The sequence below is a fragment of the Saccostrea echinata genome, unplaced genomic scaffold (assembly GCF_033153115.1).
Source record: "Saccostrea echinata isolate AGI-Se365-2 ecotype Australia unplaced genomic scaffold, CSIRO_AGI_Sech_v1 ptg000036l, whole genome shotgun sequence".
Taxonomy (NCBI): domain Eukaryota; kingdom Metazoa; phylum Mollusca; class Bivalvia; order Ostreida; family Ostreidae; genus Saccostrea; species Saccostrea echinata.
In genome coordinates, this window is record NW_026889785.1 from 6695862 (window position 1) to 6702259 (window position 6398).

A 6398-nucleotide genomic window follows, 5' to 3' on the forward strand; every position below is an offset into this window, starting at 1 on the left:
AATTTACGATGATATCCTTCAAAATCACATTATGCAATCAATCACATTTAGAAATACTTCAAAACACATTAGAATTCTTTGATCCCTTCTGTTTGTTTATTCTTTTGACTGTTTCAATGTTTTCAAGAAGATATTAATTCCTAATACATGTATGTATGTTGTTTAAAACAATTTAAGATGTATTATTTTTTATATTTAAAAATCAAATCAAAATTCTGTAGTGAATTTGTCTTTAATTGAGTATTAAATACTTTCTGGCATTCAATATTTGTACCATAAAACATGTAGAAGTAGGATGCATTTAACGCTTTTGAATCATTGACAATTAATCGGTTGCTTACTTCATTTTCTTCCTTTAAGAGGACAGTTCCGTCTCCTCAGTCTGTCCAGCCTCATCCTCAACAGGATCCTGAGCAGACTGTGGGGATGTCAGCGCCAACTCCACGGTCTGCTCAAGTTCTGGCCAAGGAAGAGCTAGGATAGGCTGAGGGGACGTCAGTCTCACATCATCTGTCTGTACAAGCTCTGACTGAGGATCAGCAATTGCAGACTGAGGAGAGGGCACAACCATCACTACATATTGATCAAGCTTTTACTAAGGAAGATCCTGATGGCCATACCCAGCTATCACTAAATTATGTTCAAGCTTTTCCTTAGGAAGATCCTGTACAAGCTGAGGAAGTGGCAGTGTCATATTCTCAGGTTGTTGAAGTGCATTTCCGGCCTTCACCGTCTGCTTCATCCTGGACGTCCGCACCGGGATGTCCAACACGTAGTCCTCCATCTACTGGCAACGTCGTCTGATTCTCTGGATTCTTCCGAGGTCGATCTTAAAGAAAAAAAAAACAACTTTTATTTAATAACAAAAGCTATTATCCTTCAATCGCACTATATATACTGCAACAGAGTATAATGAATACTTTATAAGACAAACTAATGTTAACATTTTATAAGGAAAAGAACATTGGCTAGTCTTGGAAAAAAGTAAGTTCTCTTAAAGCTTTTTATAGCTATATATAAAGGGTCTTCATATCAGATTTTTTTTTCTGAAGCGGTTAACCACTTATGTTTCTAGTTAATACACGTAACACATTATTGCGTTGATTTTTGTTCAATAATTTTGATTGATTGATTGTATGTTGTTTTACGTCCCATTCGAGAATTTTTCAACCATATAGAGAAGTCATCATATACCGGTGAAGGGCTTCAAATTTTGACCTTTACTCGGCACTCAGGGCCATTCAGCAGTGAGGGATCTTTATTGTGCCAACGCCTACCATGACACGGGGCCTCGGTATATGGTGAGGTCTCTATATGAGTGAAAAATTCTCAAACGGGACGTAAAACAACATACAATCAATCAATCTTCCTCTTTTTCAGCATTGTCAACATTGCATGTCCATCTTACCTTCCACTGGCTTTGGCCTTCTTTTCCGTTGGTTACCATTACTGGAGCGGTTACATTACTGCCTCCAAAAAACACTCCTAACCTTATGATTCCTGGTACAAATATGCATATTACCTCCGCCCCCCCCCCCTTCCAGTGACAATGATTGCAAAAAGTATTTCAATGTTAATACATAAATGTAGTGCAATTGAAGAGGCCACATTACTGCCCCCGATATATCACTCCATTTATAGTACTTAAAACCCAATGATAACACATATATTTCAATCATGTTACAGATATCCAACATTAATGCAAATGCAGCGGTCACATTACCGCACCCGATACAGTTACAATCTTGAAATATGATGCCTACGAAAAGTATTTAAATGTTTCACAAATATAAATGTAATGCATTTGCAGCTATAGCAGCTACACTGCTAAAAAAACAAAAATTCAATTACACTGATTATATAAAACAAAATAGATTGCTACACACATATAAGCAAGAAAGGCTGCCACAGATTTGTGTAAGGCATATTCCTGAATGCTGCTGACTGGAGTCTATGTGCAGAAGAAATCAGTTCATCTTCGAGACTAATAAATGTATCATTTACTGCAAAACGCTGATAAAATGAAAATGTTTTTTTTCTCAATTTATATCTTTTTACATATGTCGGTATTTCATTTTTTTTAAGATATTAGATTTTTGCCTACTCAGAAATAATTCTTGGTAGTGTTGGATAGAATTTAGCAAATTGAATGAATCTAATTTTAACTACAGTTAACTACTTAAAGGACTTATCGCATGATTTTTCAAAAATCTTAATTTTATGAAAAATATTATCTACAACCTTTTTTATTAAAATACTGAATACAATAAACGTTGTTGAAAGCGTATTTTAAGAGATATTGAGAGTTGAAATTCAAATACGGCAATATGCATATTTCAGTCGGATTTCGGCGAAATACTGCTCTGACGTCATAGGCGACAATTCAGTGATAGAGAGATGAGAAGTTGCACACTAATTTATGGAGTTATCACGGACAAATGCAGCTTAATTACGAAAAATTCAGAAAAAAATAATTCCTAACGTGTTTTTCAATTACTATAGAAACATTAACTAGTTCTAAGCTATAAGACTTTTCAGATATTTTCGTTTTTTATTCCAAATATTTAGCATCTGTAGGTCTGATTACGGCAATGTTTCGCCATGATCGAAAAAAAATTTTTCAAGACCGCCATCCTTCACAAAACATATGAAGGCATACTTGCATAAATTATTATGTTAAAAACGAAGAACAACAAAGTTATATAACATTAAATTTGTGAATCAAAAAAGTTCATACATGTGATAAGGTGACAAATCAAATTGTATTGTGATGGCGAGTTTCTTCGTCTTCGCCGCGTCTCCCTCGCTATCGTCGCTGCTATTATTACGATGTTCACAGATTTTTCAGATTTTTTCTTCCTAACAATTCTAAAATATAAGGTTGGATATTCAAATTCATATCGATAAAATCAGTGATTTGGTTGTTCATAACGTAGAAAATTCAGGTTGCATCACGTATATTTTAGTAAGATTAACGCGAGGAACTGATCAGCCATTGTCGCCTTTGACGTCACAGGGTCACGTGATCGCTATCTAATTAATTTAGATTTTTAATTCGGGGGGTTTCATTTGAGTCAATAATTGGTTAATTACCGCGATTTATCCGCTGTAAAAACACAAAATTTATAAGCTGTGGTCATAAGGAACGTTTTACACTTTTAATTTCAAATAATTTAGAAACATGCGATAAGTCCTTTAATACAGAGACTGACTTTTTGACATCAGTGCAAGTATAATTCTTTGTACCATAAAAGATGGTACATGAAATAACCCCTTCACTAAGGTATTAAACATCTGACAACTCTTTAGCCTTTATTTTATGACTGTTGTCTTGTTCGTTTATGTGGGGGTTCAGTCTGTGTTCTTGCAAGTGTTTGGAACCAAGCACTCTAAATGGAACACTGCGAGAATTTCCGGGTCCATTTGCTGTATTATCCTGCTATATAGATTCTACGATATAATAATGACATTATTAGATGTTTAATAACTTGCATTTATTCATGTGCTTAATTTAAAATCAATTAAATGCCGATGTACAAGAAACCATGCAATTTTAATTCAAACTAGCACATAAATGCTGGCACACAGGGTATATGATTTATACCTGGAGAAATTTAAGGAACACATAAAATTAGGTTCTTCATTATCTGCACATATAAATATACATTATAAGAATTATGTTAAATCTTGTTTGGTAGCTATTGGGTACAATTTACTTTAAATTTGTTACTCTTCCGGATCCAGTTGCACTACCGTTAAATAAATTAACTCCCAGTTAGTGCCGTAAGTGGCCGTTAAATTTTTACATAACTGTCAGTTAAAAATTTGTTGTTCAAAAGTTTCTTAAAAATGAATTGGCTAACTCACGTTTAATTGATGTCTTATTAACTCTGTGTTAAAATCGTTCTGCACTCGCGCGTTACCCGTACCTACGGCAAAGTAAAATGGCTGCAAGTGCAAAGGGAGAGAGACGTACAAACTGGTCATTGGCCAAAATAACAGTGTGAACAGATATCATCGAGGAGAACGAAGAAGTTTTTAAAGCCCTGTTCCTGCGATTGCCTTCCTAAGTCTTTATTTTGGGCCTCTATGAAAGTTGTCAGGATGTTCACAAGATCTTAAAGGGGTTTTGACTTCAAATTTATTGCCTGCTTCAAGATATGATTGACAGACTCAAAATTGTTTAATTTTTTTTTTTGTCCACGCGTTTTCTACTGACTCAGTACATAATGGGTTGTTCACTTTATCCTTCAAGTTGTTGAAAGTATCGAAGAAATTTGCCAGACAACTCTCTAGAAGCGTCTTCTATGTCATCGGATTTCGCGTCAAAGCAGATATTATCGTCAGCATTGACAAGTCCGTCACTTCCAAAAATCATATCTAAAATCTTTTACCTATCGACCTTGTCAACGCAGTCACCAGTCAGCTTCTGTTTTGTATTTTGATAAAGATGACGTTTGCAGAGTAGATGGGTAGCTTCGGGAAAAGCTGAGATAACTGCGTGGACAAGGGCTTGTTCTTCCTCTGACCCCAAAACACGATTTGTGATTTGATTGGTTTGTCCCTACTAGTTTTGTTCGGAGATGATTGAAGAAATTGCTGTGCGATTCAAAATCATTGTTGTCGTGTATAAATATAAATAATGTCCTTAGAAAAACTGGAACATCCATCGGAAAATGTGACTTAAAACAGACGTATTATTTGCACTAGAGAGCTTCCATACACCCAAGAATGTAGGCCACTGCTAATAATAAACACGGGAAAAGCCTAAGTATATATTAACGAGGTTCGTTCCTGAGTTTTTGAGCAGACTTTTGTGTAGACCTCTATCTAAAAATTCTGCATAATGTTTTAGTTCTTACAATAAATTTGGATTCTGCGATGCTTATTTAACTAGATTCAATTTAAACCTCATGATTAAATTCCGTACTGAAAGCATTACGTTAGGAACTATATTTTGTGGCGGAAGGTTTTATAAAAGAAAATGATCTATTTTTCTCATTCGAAATATTTACAGTATTGTTAAGTTTGGATTCCTATTTTTACATGCAGCCTGCACACAAAGTTATTTTGAGCAGTGAAATGTTTTATGCTGGTCCTAAATAATATATTAAATTAACCGTCATGAATTTTGTCATCATATTGGACAAATATATCAAATATATTGTGAACGTCTTGGGGAAAAAATAGCCCATTTTAGGCAAAAAATTTGCACTATTTTAGTTATATCTAAAAATTAACATCACATACCCCCACTTTTAATTTTATTTTCTGAATAAACAAGATAATTTTAACCATTCTGCTAAATCTCAGAAAAATGTCATTACTTTTAAATGATTTTATTGCTTGTTAAATTTTTAATGCCAGAAAAATGACATTTTTTGAGTGCAAAAAGGTCAAATAATTGACTATGCGAAGTAATATGAAACTTTTTTGTTGTCACAAATTTTAAAGAGACTATTCAAGACGAAAAAAAGACTATTTGTTCCCATAATTTCTTTGGATAAAAAATATTAGAGGAAAAACTTTGAAAAATTGATTTATGTGTTAGACGTAATTAACGTGCAAAAAGGTCATATTAAATGCTCCGTAGCGCCGAAAGAAGCGCATTGATCCCCATTTTATGTTTTGAATTTTAATTAAGCTATGTGTCTAGATTCCAAAAATATACTTGATAAAAAATTCTCAATACTTTTGATAACAGGATCCAACCTCCTTAATATATAACTGAAAAAAGGTAAGGGATATCTAATTCTACACTGATCCCCCCCCCCCCCAAAAAAAAATTGACTACTATGGATAAAGCTACATTTTGAATAAAAAGTTACTAAGCCTTACATTGTAAAGAAAACGAACACGAAATTCTTGTGAAGCGAACCTTTTCAGTTGTTGACCTTAGCAGAGCAATGTAAATTTCATGAGTAGTTCTATTTATAGGCAGAGTAAGCCAATAATATACTAAAAATAAATGCCTAACCTGATTGGCCAGGACATAGTCACTTAGCGAATAAAATAACAGAACACAGATTACGTTTGTGATGAATTACTTAAAGAAGTGAAAGGTAAACATCTGTATTTCAAAATATTTACCTTTGTACTATTATGTTTGCTTGTTTGTTTGCATGTTGTTGGACGTCCCTCTCGAGAATTTTTCACTCATATGGAGACGCCACCACTTGCCGGTGAAGAGCTGCAAATTTTGTCCTATACTCGGCACTTACGGCCATTGAGCAGTGAGGGATCTTTTTCGTGCCAGCACCTACTGCGACACGGGACCTCGGTTTATACGGTCTCATCCGAAAGACCGGTCTCCACGTCCCACAGTGGAATTCGAACTCGCGACGTAAGGATGAAATATATGGAGATAACGAACAGTATTCAAGCTCAAAAGTCCATTA